This window comes from Heteronotia binoei, chromosome 6, assembly GCF_032191835.1.
Source record: "Heteronotia binoei isolate CCM8104 ecotype False Entrance Well chromosome 6, APGP_CSIRO_Hbin_v1, whole genome shotgun sequence".
Lineage (NCBI taxonomy): Eukaryota > Metazoa > Chordata > Lepidosauria > Squamata > Gekkonidae > Heteronotia > Heteronotia binoei.
In genome coordinates, this window is record NC_083228.1 from 44,434,092 (window position 1) to 44,450,808 (window position 16,717).

The 16,717-nt window shown below is 45.3% G+C and overlaps 1 protein-coding gene across 9 annotated transcripts in view; it reads right to left on the reverse strand.

Annotated features, from left to right (window-relative positions):
* Window positions 1-16,489, reverse strand: part of JAKMIP3 (Janus kinase and microtubule interacting protein 3) — a 159,361-nt gene extending 142,872 nt beyond the window's left edge. For 8 of the 9 annotated variants that reach the window (XM_060241390.1, XM_060241397.1, XM_060241395.1 and 5 more), the window contains exons 1-2: window positions 16,177-16,489; window positions 15,788-15,896 (exon numbers count right to left, since the gene is read on the reverse strand). The gene's annotated coding sequence lies outside the window, so the exon portion shown is untranslated. The remainder of the gene's footprint in view (window positions 1-15,787; window positions 15,897-16,176) is intronic. The other variant, XM_060241389.1, reaches the window with a different exon arrangement.
* Window positions 16,490-16,717: the final 228 nt, after the last annotated feature.

Genomic DNA, 16,717 nt, shown 5'->3' on the forward strand with positions numbered 1-16,717 from the left:
ACCACAGATTTATACCCCACCCTTCTCTCTGAATCAGAGACCCAGAGTGGCTTACAATCTCCTATATCTTCTCCCCCACAACAGACACTTTGTGAGGTGTGTGGGACTGAGAGGGCTCTCACAGCAGCTGCCCTTTCAAGGACAACTCTTGCGAGAGCTATGACTAACCGAAGGCCATTCCAGCAACTGTAAGTGGAGGAGTGGGGAATCAAACCAGGTTCTCCCAGATAAGAGTCTGCAGACTTAACCACTACACCAAACTGGCCAAGGCTTTGTTGTTAACAGATTTTGCTTTGGGGGAAAATTGCAGGAGAAATCTGCATATGCAAAGACTTTCTTGTTAGTTACTGCCATGCTTAAGAGGAGATGAATGGAGCATAACAATGGGGTCTCACGTAATTACTCATACACTTTACCATTTCAGTAAATAAATCTTATGACTAACTGATTTTATTTTAGGTGTTCATAATGTTTGTAATTAATTAGGTTTACTATGGTTGAGCCTAATGGTGATTTCATTTCTGTAATTCAATATTACTTGTTTTTATATCTTATCTTGTAACTGATTTTTTAATGATGTGTTTAGTCTTTTTTAATCATTAAGTTCTTAATTTTCTATTGTTTTGGCCTTTGGCTATAAACAATAAATATTTCTGCTCTGCTCATACACTTCACAGTTAAGAAGGGTACTTAGGGCTGCCAAGCTCTGCTGGGGGTGGGTTTTCCCCCAGTTTAGAGGCCCCCAACCCGCCAGCATGGAGCAGGCCACCAGGGGATCCCCACCCCCAAAGAGCTCCATCGTCGTGCTATGTGCCTGGTGTGATGATTTTGATACATTTTCTCCCATGTGTTCACTGACTGCAAACTTGGAAGAAGAGTGCTTCAGCAAACAGCAGCCCTACATGTATATTTACCCCAGTGTAGACCACATACTGGTGTAATGTAGGTCAATGTCAATAGGCTATGTAAATAATTATTCACTGAACTGTAGAGGCAAATGAGGACTACTTTTGTTAAATCACCAAGGGTGAATTGCTTCCATTTTTTTTGCCAGATGAAAAATTCTGCAAAAGCCACTTTATTGGCTAGATACCAAACAGTTTTTAGATACTTCCCCTGAGAAATTTACAGCATCAATGTGTAGTGTGTTGTTGATTGTATTTTATCAATTTATTGTGTTAGAATTGAGAGTGTTTTAGATTGTATATTGTGTTTCTCATGGTGTTACCTGCTCCGAGCCTGTTCACAGGGGACAGCAGGCTGTAAGTCTAATGAAATAATTAATAACTGCATTTAGAAATCCACTTGGGTTCAGTCTGTCAGTGGAAGGCTGGGCGACAGATGACTCTGGTCAAACTATGCAAAACCCTGCCTCTTCTTAAATGGCCTTTAAAACACTGACCACAGATATGGCACACCTCTTGCAAGCATTTAGTCTTCGTTTATGATGAGTTAGCCCTAACTCATCATAAGACATACTATAATGACATAAAACAAATCCATCTTTTTGTTTGTCTGAGAAACTGGTAGCAGGATGCCTTTATATAATGGCACAGTTGTATTTGGAATATTGTGTATGTTTCTGGTTGCCCTATCTTAAAAGGGGTTTTCTACAGCTGGAAAAGGTATAGAAAAGGAAAACATGATCAAGGGGTCGAAGAAGCATCCTCTATAGCTGGAAATGCTAAAGAAAAGCATTTGGGACATTTAGTTTAGAAAAAAGGGTCAAAGTATGACTAAGGTAGATATGATAGTGCCATAACGAGTATAACCCTTTGTCAGGATGTGCATTAGATTCTACATGAATGAAAAATCAACCCTGGTTTGTTTCATTCATTTGAAACTTGAAAAGGAAGGAGAATAATGACAACTGAAGGAATGGTATTCATTCATTGTTATTTATCCTCCTTTCCATCTTTCCTCCCACCCTCTTCCTACACAACAGCATGTGCAGTGTTTGACAGCTGAGGGTGGTCAGTGGATTTTTCAGTCCCCTATCCTTTGCCTTTTCATTGCACCCTGGGAAATGTAATCCCCAAGCTATACCTGACAATGTGCCTTTTGGGACACTGTCTTCGTTCGCGAAGTCAAGCCGAGAGAGATTAGGAGTAATTCTTGCTGGAAGGAAAATAGTTAAAAGAGTAATTGCAGGGATAGAAAGCACAGGTGTGAGGAAGGTGCAGCTCACCTTCCTGTTCATGTTGCAGGTTGCAGGCTGAGAAAACTCAAATGCATTTAAACAGACTTTTGAGTCATGATGGCTGCCAACTAGAGCAAATACATGCTAAAAAATCCTGCATGAAATAGCCATGAACTTGATAGCCTAGGCAAGCCCAGTCTCAGAAGCTAAGGAAGGTAACCCTGGTAGGAACTTGGATGGGAGTCTGCATTGGAATACCAAAACCGGGATGACAGGGCTAGACTTTATTCAGCCATCTCTCCGAATATCCTCCATGCCCTCAGTAGGGGGGGGGGGTCAGTCACCAGAGGTTGTCATGACTTCTAGGTGCACACACATTCATATGCACACACATTTTTAAAAATACACAAAAATACCCTCCAAAGGAGTTTAAACATATACAGCTGCATCTTGGATTATGGCCTGTGAGTGTCTAGAAGTGCTGCTAGGCTCCATAGCAGTGGGTTTGGACTAATGTACTTTCCATTGTTATGAAGAAAGATTGTGCAACAACAGAGTTGGATGGATTGCACTTTTATTATTATTCTGTGCATCCAGGAGTGCACTTCTATTCATAATTCAGAAATTTATTAAATGTAACAATTAACTTTGTTTGGGTTCCCTAACCTTGACCGACTGCTCAGCTACTGCTGGGCAAAGTGGAATTCAGGAAAGATCTATTGCTACCTATGAATCAATTCATTATCAAAATCATTGGGACTTAACATGATTTCTGTTTCCATAGTTAATATATCCTACATGAGAAGTCAGTACTGCTGTCCTTGAACAGATGTCCCTGCTTGCTGACTTGGAGGTGAAAGATGGTTGTCAAGGAAGAGATGATTGGGGCACTTGCCAGTTGCCCGGTTTTAGGGAGGCGATAATTCTTAAAAACTTATCAGGACATTTTTTGCAAGATGTTATTTTTCTACATATCCAAGCCACATGCTATATTTGGATGGCCCCATTTGGATAGCCCCATTGTGCTGTGGAGGTCTGAAACATCCTAGGAAATAAATGAACTTGAAAGCAGTGGCATATAAAAATCATTGTATGCAAACAGTAGGTTACAACAATCATAAAAATGCCATTTTATTATGCCTTCAATTACTCATAAAGTTCACTGCTAATAAAAAAGTCTGACGTCGTTTGCATATTATCAAAATGGAAGAGCTGAAAAATGCTTATTTAATTAGCCCACTTGTGTTTTTTTAAAGATTGAAACTATTTTATGAGTGATAAAATATAAACAGGCTATAAACTTTCCAGTTTTACAAGAACCAAGTTATGCAGATTTTCATTCAGAACAATTTAGGCTTGTTAGCAGGGCTCATTTTGTAACAGAAGCTCCTTTGCATATTTGGCCACATACCCCTGATGTAGCCAGTCCTCCAAGAGCTTACAGGGCCTATGCAAATGAGCTCCTACTACAAAATGAGCCCTGCTCATTAGTATTAACATTTTAGTTTTGTGGCAATATTATTTTATTATTTTATTTTTATTTTATTTTATTTGTATCCCTCTCTCCCCGCCGAAGCAGGCTCAGGGTGGCCCCCAGCATAATTAAAACAATACATATGATAAAATAGTAGATTCTATAAAATTATACATTCAGTGATTAAAATCAACATTTCCTTTGGTGCTCAGATCCAGATGTTATATCTTATTCAATTTTACAGTGTGACGGTATTCCATCTACGATGGAATATTACATAGAAGGTATTACATAGAAGCCCATATATATGAATCATTCTATGTTCGAAAAGTCTTTTCCTACCAGATTTTTATTGTGTCCATCCAAGGGTGGCATTCTATGTTCTCTTGTCTTCCAGTTTATCCTCACTCCAGTTTATGGTTACTAAGGGCAAGAGTCTGTGGGGGAGCATCAGGTGACGGTATGATATCACTTCCAGGACAAAACACAGAAGTGATGTCACATCTCTCTAGAAATTGCCAGAAATGTTACAATAAAACCATAGCATTTTTGGCAATCTCTAGAGCAAACTTATGTCACTTCTGGAAAAACCACTATTGCCTAATGGTGATTTTTTTTAAACATTATTTTTCTCCCACTGGCCATGGGAGTGGCAGTGGGAAATAGGACCTTGTGGGGGGCTCTGCTTCCTGTGGGAATGTGGCAAACCTGCTTCAACCTCGTGGAATAGGTTAGGCTCAGAAAGGGTAAGTGGCTGACTCAAGTGCACTAGGAAGCTTCATGGCCAAGGGGGGAAGTGAGTCTGTCCGCTCCTAGTACCAGCCAACTGTGCACAGCATTGCTTTTTGGTTCTTGGGAGACACTGGTCTTGTCTATTTGAACTGCATTAGCTCTAATTGAAAGCAAGTGAGAATTTCCTGGGTAGCACCTGTGCTGTTGCCTCTCCATAGATGCTGTGGCTCAGCTGCAGTGCATCAGTCCCTACTTGCACACTTTCAGCTGTCATTCCAGTCCACTTTATTAGAAGTTCCTTTGGAATTGCTGGGTTTAATTTTCAAATAGACACCACCATGAACCCATGAGCCAGTTTGGTGTAGTGGTTAAGTGTGCGGACTCTTATCTGGGAGAACCGGGTTTGATTCCCCACTCCTCCACTTGCACCTGCTAGCATGGCCTTGGGTCAGCCCTAGCTCTGGCAGAGGTTGTCCTTGAAAGGGCAGCTACTGTGAGAGCCCTCTCCAGCCCCACCCACCTCACAGGGTGTCTATTATGGGGGAGGAAGGTAAAGGAGATTGTGAGCCGTTCTGAGACTCTTCGGAGTGGAGGGCGGGATATAAATCCAACATCTTCTTCTTCTTCAGTGAGGCATGAAAACTTGAGGAGTGGCAGAAAGGATTATGCTAATATTGGGAGACTCCTGCAGGAATTAATTAGAGTACTTTTCTCAGTGGTAGCCAACTGGGGTTGCCAACCTCCAGGTGCAGCTTGAAGGGGATGACTAAGGTTACCAGTCAACAAGTAGAAGTGACAGATCCCCTGATTTCGCACGCTCCTTCCTGCCACTGGCCCTCCCCCCAACAGCAGTGTCCCAGAACTGACATAATCACATGAGGGATGTCACACGGGGGTGCTCTGGTTTGAGGGCAAGTTTACCATAGAGTTTTGTTCCCAAACCCTCCTGGAAGGCTCCCTCCCATCCCCTGCCAGCAGCAGCATGTGAGTACTAGGGGTGTGCATTCGGTTTGGCCGAACTGAATAGACTGCCGATTACCCCGATTAGAAAGTATACAGCGCCGTATACCGAATCACAATTAGAAGGCATTATGTGGGAGCCGTATATGGCTCCCCGTATATTTCCGAATCAATATTCGGAAGTATATGGAAGCCCATAGAAAAAGGCGGGAAAGGAGCTTCTGCAGCTTCAGGGAAGCTGCTTGCCTCCTTTCCTGCCTTTGGAAGCCTTTTTCCGCCTCTCCCATAGCCTCCCTGGGATCAGGGAGGGAGCGGGAGGGGGAAAGGAGTCCCAGCAGCCAATCCAAAGCATGCATTTGCAAAATGCATTGCAAATGCATGCTTTGCAGGGCTGTTGTGTAGCTGATGGCTGGGTTAATCCCCCAGCCATCAGCAACATTGTTGTTCTTTTGTTTACTTGGGTATCCAAGTAAATACTGTTCTCTGGCCAGTTACAGAGCAGTGGTATTTTTTTGAAACTCCTCTGTGTAGGGCCAGAGAACCTTTTTAAGGAGTCTGCCTGGCTGGACTCCATTCCATTGCTGCTGTGTTGGTGTTGGTGTGTGAGAGAGATTGTGCTATGCTGGCCCTTGGCCTCAGCTGCTGCTGCTCTCTCTCAGCCTTGCCTGACCTGCCTGGAGAAGACATCTAAGATAAGACAGTCTTGAGGTTCTTGTTTTTATTTTAGTTAGGATAAAAGTAAAAGGACTTTTTAAGACTCAGAGTCCCTTTATTTATCCAGATTTGGGTGGGTGAGTAGCTTATTTGGGGTTAGGGTTAGGGGGTTCTGCTGGGGGGTGAGGGCCTGGGGTTAGGATGTTGCCAATTTGCCTATATCTTACTTTAGTGAGAGGACTTTTAAAAGTGCAGTGTCCTTTTATTTTTCCTGATTTGGGTGACTTGGATTTCTTGGGGTTCGGGTGAAGGTTTTTTGGGGGGAGGGGTTGGTTAAGTTCCTGTATTGTTAAAAGTCAAGTTTTTTACTATTTTAAAAGGATTCTGTGTTTGATTTGTTGCTGCTGTGTTGTGCTGCTGTTCCTTTTCTCTTGGGGGGGGACTGTTTGGACTAATTTTTATTGTTAAAAAGTTCAGTTTTTTAACAGTTGAGTTTGTTGGCCTTTTCTCAGTTGGATTTGTTTGGATCTGTTGCTGTTGGTTTTGCATCCTGTCCTGTTGTCCCTTTTCCTGATTCTGGCTTTTTTTTTGGGGGGGGGGGGGTGTTGACTGATTTGACCTGAGGTTTTTAATTGTTAAAAAGTTCAGTTTTTTTAGCAGTTGAGTTTGTTGGCCTTTCTCAGTTGGATTTGTTTGGATCTGTTGCTGTTGGTTTTGCATCCTGTCCTGTTGTCCCTTTTCCTGGTTCTGCTTTTTTTTTGGGGGGGGGTTGACTGAGTTGGCCTGAGGATTTTTATTGGTAAAAGTTGAGTTTTTTAACAGTTGAGTTTGTTGGCCTTTTCTCGGATTTGTTTGGATCCGTTGCTGTTGGTTTTGCATCCTGTCCTGTTGCCCCTTTTCCTGGTTCTGCTTTTTTTTTTTGGGGGGGGGGTGTTGACTGAGTTGGCTTGAGGATTTTTATTGGTAAAAGTTGAGTTTTTTAACAGTTGAGTTTGTTGGCCTTTTCTCGGATTTGTTTGGATCCGTTGCTGTTGGTTTTGCATCCTGTCCCGTTGTCCCTTTTCCTGGTTCTGGTTTTTTTTTTGGAGGGGGGGTGTGTGTTAAAAGTTAAGTTTCTTTCTGTCACGTTTTTTTTTTTTAATTACCTCTAGTTGCTGTGAGGGGGTTGGTGTGTGAGCTGTGTGGGGTGGGTCACTTTCATGTTTTTATAGAGCTATTTTTGGAGTCTGAGGGTGCTTTCGGTTTGGCTAGGGCCACTAAATAGGCTGCCCCACTAATAAGGTTGTTTTTAGGGATTGTGTTTTTTGAAATTAAAAAAAAAATGAATCCAGTTTAGGACTTTATCTTCTTTCAAAATTCAACCAAGCCAGATAGGAGCAATTTAAAAAGATTTTAGGTTTCTCATAAAAGGCAGTGTGACTACTAGGCCACATCAGGCTCCCTTTTAAAGAGACTAGGGTTGCAGTGCATCTTGCTTTCAGCCACTGAAAGCTGGTGCATCCTTAGATTTCCATAGGGTAAACCACGGCTTCTCTCTAGTTATAGGGGACACCTGATTTCTAGTTTGCAAGGAAATCTGGTTTGTCCCAGGATCTAGTTAGGAGAAGATTAACTAGGAGGATATAACAAGGATTGCCTTCATCTCAAGGTAGCCTTTTAAAAACTAGCCAGGTAGAGGCAGGATGACCTAGTCTCCTAAACTTTACCAGTCTACTACTACCCCAATCCAAAGAAGAACAGATTAGGAACCAAACAAACAAACAAGTTTTGGTGGTAGTGTTTTTAAAAAGAAGTCAGGGCACCTGTTGGTTCAGGGTACAGTGTAGTGAGTTAGGTTTGTAAAAATCCCCACTCTCAGTTCAGGTCATGTGAGACTGGCCAAGGGTGACATGAGTGACAGGCAGCAGAAGAGGGGCCCTGGGGGCAAGGCCAAGGAGAAGACTAGAGGGGTGGAGGGGGAAAACCCAGTTTTCCCCTCCACCTGCGCGTAGGGCCACTCCACAGCTGCCTTCCAGCAGTCCGACCTCTGGCTGGAGTATGATGAATAAGGCCCACCTTGGGCCCTTCATCGAGGCTGCTGCTGGGGCGCCCCCAGCAGAGGTGCCATTAGGTGCTGGCACTGAGCAGGGGTCTGCTGCTCGGTCAGTCTCTCCTCCAGCTGATGTCGCTCGGCCTCAGCAGTCGGAGGAGGGGCAGCAAGAGCAGCCCTCCTTGGAGATGAGCTTTGGGGACAGTTTTCTGTCCAAAACGATCACCCCAAGGAGGGTGCAGAGTGTTGTGCAGGAGCTGGAGGAGAAGCTGGTTGAGGAGGACCAGCCCCCTTCTTCGGTTTCTTCGGGAACCAGCAGTCCTTCAGGGGATGGCCAGGAGGGGAGGCTGCATGAGGTGGAGGGGTAAGAAATGGAGACACACGAGGTGCCTCCATCTCTGCCCACTTCTGCCCAGTGGCCAGCCCCTCTTGCCACCCTGAGACACAATGTGCCTGCCGCGAGCACCTCACAGGAGGTGGCTCTGGACACCCAAGCTGCTGGTCAGCTTGGGCATCCATACACCTCCGAAGTCTGGAAGCATTTCCAACTTACGGAGGATCCACGCTATGCACAGTGCCAGCTATGCAGGGCCCGGATCAGTCATGGGTAGAACCCTGCCCACCTGACTCCGGGGGGGGGGGATGCGGAACCACCTGCGGAAGCACCACCAGGCGGTGCTTCTTAAGGGGGAGAAACAGGCTGGGGTGCCCAAGTGGCTAACACTACTCAGCCAGGAGGTCTGTCCCACCGCGACCACCTCCAGAGCTCTCCAGGAGAGTTCCACGTCAGGGCAGGGACACCAGGCATATCTGCCTGAGATGTTTGGTAGGGGTGGCACCTGTGTGTCCAGAGGGGGAATCAGGTACGGCAGGAGGGTGATCGCCTGGAACCTTGCCAGGTTGGTCACCCATGGGCTTCCATTTTCAGTGGTCAAGAATCCTGGGGTGCTAGGGTTGCTCGAGTACCTGGCGTCCTGGTACAAAGTTCCTCCTAGAACCACCATTAGCAGGACCATTATGCTATCTGTTTTCAGGGCGACCAGCATTTGTTCTGTGCTGCCGGGGGGACTGTTCATTTCACCTCCGATATCTGGAATTCCTAACATGTGTTGGAGGGGTATCTCTCCCTGACTGCGCATTGGTGGCAACCCAGTGAGCTGCAGGGTGCGAGTGACAGTAGTGGCAGGCAGGGTCAGGGCTGCCAGGCCGGCTATCACTGGGCCTTGCTGCATGCTGAAGCAGTCAACCCGCCGCTCATGGCGGACACTCTCAGAGCCATCCTCTCGTAGCAGTTAGAGGGCTGGGTAGGCAGGGACATCGCCACAGGCTTCGTGGTGACTGATGGTGGCTCCAACAACGAGGCAGCTGTCTAACGTAAGAACCTAAAATGCTTTCCTTATGTGGCCCACCTTCTCCACCTCGTGGTTAAGGATGCATTGGGCAAGACGAAAAGCCAGGATCATCGGTATCTAGCCACGACCCATGAGTACCGACTTCCGCTCCAGAAGTGTTGGCACATCACGGGTCACTTCTCACGCAGCACTACAGACTCATATCTGCTGCGTGAGAAACAGACACTGACAGGCGTGCCAGGGCACCGCCTGATCAGTGACGCCAGCACACACTGGAACTCCATCTGTGCCATGCTGGAACGCATGGTGCAGCAGAGAGCAGCCCTGGATGCCTTTGTCTCTGAGATGAGGGTCTTTTGGGATGAGAACCATCTCACCCAAGAGGATTGGGTGGTCATTTCTCAGACTGTGGAGGTTCTTGGGCCCTTCAAGACCCACACAGAAATGCTCTTTCTGATACGGCGAGCATCACACTGGACATCCCCATGGTCCACATGGCCCCTGAGGACCTGGCCTTGTTTCTAGTGCCAGCTCAAGGCCATGCAGACGTTCTTCCAGTGGTGTGTGCCCTGGTTCTTATGCTGCAGGAAGAGCTTGAGGCCCGCTTTCAGACTTTCACCCTGGATAAGGTCTACATAATGGTGATCATGTTAGACCCAAGCCTTACGGGCATGATTGCCGAGCGGGCCAACGAGCTCGATCACTGGTGAGACGGGCTCTCCCAGAAGGTCGAGTGCTACAGAGTCAGGGCAGGCCAGTGCCGGTAGCTAAGGAGGAGGGATGTGGAAGCAGTTCGTCTGCCACTTCCACTGCTGTTCATCTCCAACCTCCACGCCTAGGCAATGTTTGCCACCAGACTCATGCCAAGAAGAGTGCCAAGATGACACTCATTGGGCAGCTCGTTGGCCCCTCTGGGAGCGGTAGGCCTTTGAGAGAGGACTTGGGTGCTGTGATGGTGAAGGACTATCTTTCGGAGCCCAACGAGTCACAGGAAACGTCTCCTTTGGACTACTGAGTCACGAAGGAGGAAGTCTGGCCAGCCCTCTCCTCTGTGGTCAAGGCGTTCCTCTCATGCCGACCAACGAGAGTGCAGAGCGAGCGCATCTTTTCGCATATGTGTGACATTGTCTGCCCACATCGCAATTGCCTGCAACCCTGAACAGTTGAGCAGTTGGTCTTCCTGAAGGTCAACTTGCCTCTGTTCAGCTCCCTGAACATAGATTTTGAGAGTGAATGAAGTGAGCACCTACTTGTGCCTGCATCCTCTCTTGGTCTGCACTTGGAAGGTGGTTGTAAAACCCTCTCCCACTAAACATAAGCTAGAGTCCAAAGACAGCCCAAAAACTCACTCACAAATTGATTGGTAGTGCAACCCCCACCCCTCATCCATCCCCAAACCAAAAGTGAATGCTGATTTAAAATCTGCAAAGCAATCCAAATTTCCCCAGTCCCCATCCACACATGCCTAATAATACTGAAAGGGCCATTGCAGCCCCCAACTGTAACCAACAGCACCCACAGGCCCAGCCAGGATAACCCAGTTTTTTTTTCAGGGGCAGGAGGAAGAAAGAAGGAGGTGCCAATGATGATGACAGCCAGCAAGCAGCCATACCAATGCTGAGGTCCCTCTAATGCAGGGGTCCTCAAACTACGGCCCGCGGGCCAGATGCGGCCCGCTGAGGACATTTATGCGGCCTGCCGGGTTATGGCAAAATCAGACTGTAAGTGACGTTCGACCTAAACTCGCGTTAGCAACGCACACTTCCGGCACTGGGCTGAGGCGGCGGAGACAGAGTGTGAGGTGATACCGAGGTGAGGTGAGTTCCCAGGCCGGGGTGTGTGGTGTGGGGAAGGGAGAGAGATGCAGAAGACGGAGAACTGACAGCCCGCGGCCTTGTACAGTAATGGCAGTCCGGCCCTCCAACAGTCTGAGGGACAGTGAACTGGCCCCCTATTTAAAAAGTTTGAGGACCCCTGCTCTAATGGGACAGTGATAGGCCCTCCCAGTGATCTTCCTCATTTGGGGTGCAACTCTGGCTTGCCTTCTCATGGGGCACCCTGGGTAACGCAAAAAAGCCTGGACCAGCCAACCATCCATCATTCAAGGTAAGTCTAAATGCTTTTTGCTTTGTGTCAGATACAGAATGATGTGGAGCTAGGTGTGGTCCACTGCTTCTCTTGTTTGAGAGTTGTGTTGTTTGGGGCAGGGCTGGAGAGCTGGCATCTGTAGATTGCGTGTTCTGTGGCAGGGAAGCTGGCATCTGGTCCAATTTTTTTTTGTTCTTGTGGGTTTTGTGTGGGACAGTGCCCTGAAGCTGCACAGCAGTTTGTGGGGCTCTCCTCAAAACCCCCTGCTCCCCAGAGCCACTTTCCCCACGATAATTACAGTGGGGGAAGTGGCTCTAATTGTTTTTTTCTCACCATTGGGAACAGTGTTCTTTTTAGGGTGCCCACAGATGGATGCAGTCTTTTTGGACCAGGGAGGTTGTGTGTGGAGGAGTCCCCTGAAGCTGCCCTGCAGTTCTGGGGCTTCTCCCTCAAATGCCCCTCTGGCCAGAGCCACTTTTCCCACAGCAATTATAGTGGAGGAAATGGCTAATTGGGCTTTCCCCAGCATAGGTGGCAATGGGCAATTTGGGGAGCGCAAAGACAGGGACCCCCGGCCCAATCTTTTTGGGACTTAGGGGTTTTGTAAGGGAGAGTTCCCCTAGAGGTTCCATGCATTTTTGGGGCTCTCCCTCAAACCCCCTGCCCCTCCCCCAGTAACCTCTGATTATGCCCTATGTTGCCATTGAGTTCAGTGGCCCATAGGGTATAATGGTGGGATAGGGGCACCCTCTTTGGGTGCCTGGAATGGGAACCCCTGGCCTAATCTTTTTGGGACTTGGAGGATTCGTAGGGGAGAGTCCCTTGCAGGTCCCCTGCAAATTTGGGGGCTCTCTCTAAAGCCCCCTCCCCTCCAGGTGGCTTCCAATATACCCTATTTTGCCATTGATTTCAATGGCCCATAGGGTATAATGGGGCTGTATATTCGGAAATAGCCGTATATCTCCAGTATATACGGCTATTCTGAATACTGGTATTCCAAAATATATGGTATTCCAAATATTTTTGCCCCATATATTTCCGATTCCGATTAATTCCGAATTTTTTTTTTTTTGCACACCCCTAGTGAGTACCTGGCAACTCTAGAAATGGCTGCTTTGAAGGGTGGATTGAATAGGATTATACCTGGCAAAGGTCTTTCCCCTCCCCAGGCTCCACTCCCAAAATCTTCAGGAATTTCTCAACCTGGAGTTGGCAACATACACTGTGGATATTTCTACTGTGATTTAGCTTCTATCCCTGGCCAGAAACAGTTTGGTTTGGGATGAAAAAGAAACATGTGAGAACTAATGCATATACAAAATTTTGTCAAGGAAAAGACCTCAAGACAGTTTATTGAAACAGGCATACCATGCTCAGTTTAAATTCCTTTTGCTCTCTGACTCTTTCTGTTTGAAACCAGTAAACAGAACAACGACAATTAAATTCTAAAGATTTTTTAAAAACATTAATGTGGAGGAAAGGATGAGAAATGGCTGCTGTTCCCCTCTGGAATGGGAAGGGGTTGTGCATTGTAATTATTTTAATTAAGAATTCAGATATTTCTTGGGAGATCACATTTGTTACAACAGAAGAATCTAGTTTATGAAAATGGAACATAAAGCTTATGGAGCCTGACAAGTATATAAGAGATTCAGATGGGTAGCTGTATTGGTCTGAAGCAGCAGAACAAAATTTGAGTCCAGTGGCACCTATAGGTGGACTCGAAAGATATAAGAGATGTCTGAAATGTTAACTCATACTGTTTACAAATACAAGTAAGGGGGGGACAAAAAACCCTCTGCCCATCACTGAAATTTGTATGTCTTGATGGTTCAATTCAACAAACACATGAATATGACAGAAGGGTTGAGATAGCAGCAAAGAAAAGTTGCTGTAGGATTCCATGCAGGTCACATGATTAAATAACTTCCAGATGTGGATATAAATATGCACATCTAAATTTCTTCAGGTAAGAATTCAGTCTTGTGAGACTGGAACAATTTATTGCAAAAGATGTTTGGTTTGTAAATTTTCTAAGCCAATTTCAAAAGATGTTTTCCTGAATGGTAGAGCAAAAAAATAAAAACAAAAACAGATTTCAGTAAATGGCAGAGCTTTTTTCTTCTGGGCAAAACTACTTGGTGTACGCATAATGTTAGTCTCGATAACTTGGACAACTGAGACTCAGACATTGGGGTTCGGCCAGGATAAGTCTATGCAGCTATTTGTCTTGCACATGGTGCTTTGCTCCATGGCCTCTGAAAAGAATATTCTCTAGTTGCTTTTATACTAACACACAGTTTATATTGCAGTGGTTCTAATATTATGTAGTCTGCAAAGTATATATATATTTAGTCACTGGTATGGGGCACACATGTATTTTCTTGTAAGAAAACCACCAATAGAGATTATAAACACCATGAAAAAAAAGGTAATTATAGTCAGCTAAATAAAATTTAAATATCCTTTGATGTTGTATAAGAGAACTCTATATATTTAATCTCACTGTGGAACACGGGTGCTTCAAAACCTATAAGAAGGATTTGGGGCTTTACTCACACCCTTATTGAGATTAGAAGTTTATTCATTTGTGTTGGTTCTAGGGTTGCCAATCCCTAGTTGGAGGCAGGGGTTGCCTGGTTTAGATGCCCTCTTCTCCGCCCCCCCCCCCCGTTTCAGGGCTATCAAAAAGACTAGACCAGGGGTCCAATTCTATGAGCCCCCAAAGAAGGTGCCCCTATACTTCATTATTTACAAGTGGAGAGAAGGCATTTAAAAGGGATATGGGCCCTTTAAATGTGATTGCCAGAACTCTGTTCAGAGTTCAGCCATGCTTGTCACAATATTTTTCCCAGCTCCACCCCCAAAGTCCCCAGATATTTGAGTCAGACCTGGCAATCCTAGTTGGTTCTTTTGATTTATCATTTCAAGATTGTACAGGAAGCAAATATCTTTTCCTCACAAGACAGAGCTTTGAACACCTTTTGAGAATTCCCTTCAATATTTTATTGCATCAAAGTTACTTACATAGTAGCTTTAAATCAAGTGAGATAAAGTGCCAAAGCATTTTCCAGTGTTTGGAATTAGATGCATTAAAAATAAGTGTGAAAATGCTAGCATAACTTTTTTTTTAAAGCAGGCATATATAATAATTCACTGAAATAAATTGTGTTGCATGTTCTGTACTTCTGGACTACTCAAAATTAATGATGTTCAGAATATCAGTTTTTAAGGCTGCCTCAATAATGTCCCCTGGCTCTTTTTGGTTGTCTACTCCATCAAATGGATGGAATGAGGGGTACTTCTGCCCAATAGCACTTTTGAAATTAGACAAGATTGAAGTTACTCTGCCTTCTGGTCATTCTTCTGACTTTCTGTATATGGCAATAATAAGAGCAAGGAACTGCTCTAAGTGTTGCAAAAGTGTCCTATTAGAGCTATTATGAAACAATACACTTCAAAGTGACAAATCCCCTTCCCAAATCTCCCTCTTCCACACAATTCAAACAATAAGAAAACACTGACAAACAAATCAGTATTTAAAGCAAAGCATGGTATTGTTAAGTCAACAGCATGCAAATTTGGGCATGTAGGCCAACAACATCAGCAGCCGCTCAGAGTGTTAAAACCTCAGTGCTTTTAGTGAATCACTGATGTATAAAGCCAGCCTTGCCTATTGAATTTAGAGGTGGAAAGTAAAACTATCTCAATCAGTTATGCATTGAATACCTTTGCAAACCAAACACCATCATAAAAGCTGTCTGCATTGTTAAGCTTCTTTTAATGGAAGGTATACTAGCTTATTGAGTTCAAATGACATTTACATTCAACAAGGGAATAGATGGTTGTGAAATGAAAAACCCCCTTTTAATATGCTGTTCAACCCCAGAGGATTCTTATGTCATAAAACTTAAAATGAGGTCAGAGTGACCCATGGCATGTCCACAGCAAACAAGAGTTCATTGTAACTTGCAAGGCCTTGACAATAAAGCTAATGCCAAGTACACAAAACTACAGTCTGAATCTGTGCTGGTAGCTAGCTGTTCAGCTCCACACAACTGTTTGGAAGTGTCTGAATCAAGATGGGTGTACCTCTCTGTGCAACAGAATGTAATGCAATGGAATTAGCAAGGCCTGCCTCATTTCTAAACTGTATCAACATCAGGAAAAACATCTAGATTTTATTAACCAACTGCAGCTGCTTGCTACAGAGACAAATTATGCCAGGTGCAGCATGCAAGACAGACTTTGCAATGGATTTACTCAAAAGGCACAAGCAGGCTGTTATATAACTGTATGTGCAAAGACACCAATATGGTTTCAACAGAGAAAGAAGCACAAGTATGCATAGAACTAACCTTACAGGCATGCTCCATCATGATGGACACATTGCTTGTCTGCTTTACCTGATGAAAGTATTCTTAGGTATATTGCAGAGCACTTCATTCTAAAACCTGTCGGCTGTTCCTAGCAGACAGATTTTAAAAGGGCTTTTTTTTTTTGTGCATTTTGCCATTCACACTGCAGAAAGCTACCATTTTTTTGGGGGGGGGGGAAAGAAAATTCAAAAAGTGCATTTCATCCCTGCTGTTTGAGATGATATTTCTCTAACCTCTGAACAGAGGGGACCAGAGGAGACCATGATTCATCAAGCAAGTCCAGGGAAGCAGTTAGAGGAGAAGGAGAAGGGAGAGGGAAGAGAGGAGGTTGGAATCAGCTATACGGTTTAAAAAAAAAATCTGCTCACCATGCACACACCCTTAAAGTGAAGAAGCAGGCCAGCCTAACTGAGGCAAGAGCTAGAGAGGAATTTCACGGGCAGGTTGCAGTTGCCGGGTGATGCACTGGATGCTCTTCTCCCTCCTGGGAGAGTGAGCTCATTGCGAGACTCCAACAGCCGCCCTTCAGCCATTGCAGTGACACTGCAGCTAGCAGCTGAGCATCAGCACGTCATCACAGGAGCTCAGTTTGAGAACGGAAGCCCTCCCTTTCAGGAACAGAAACTACAGAGACTTGTGAGAGCCCCTGGCCAAGGAGTACAGCAGCGATGAGCCCTCCACACTCGCACTGTTGGGTTTCTGTTCAATTCCACTCCAGCATCCTGGGCAGGGTGTGGATTCTTGGTATCACTCAGCTCCTGTTGCTAAGGTTACCGAGCTTTCTCCCCCTCCCTGTTGCCAAGTGGCATGTGCAGCGCGGAAACGGTACTGACATTTAAAAGCTCAGGAGCTGCTGTTGCATTTTTTTTAAAGTGGCAAGGAGACGCTGGAGTGTATTCAGCAGAAAGC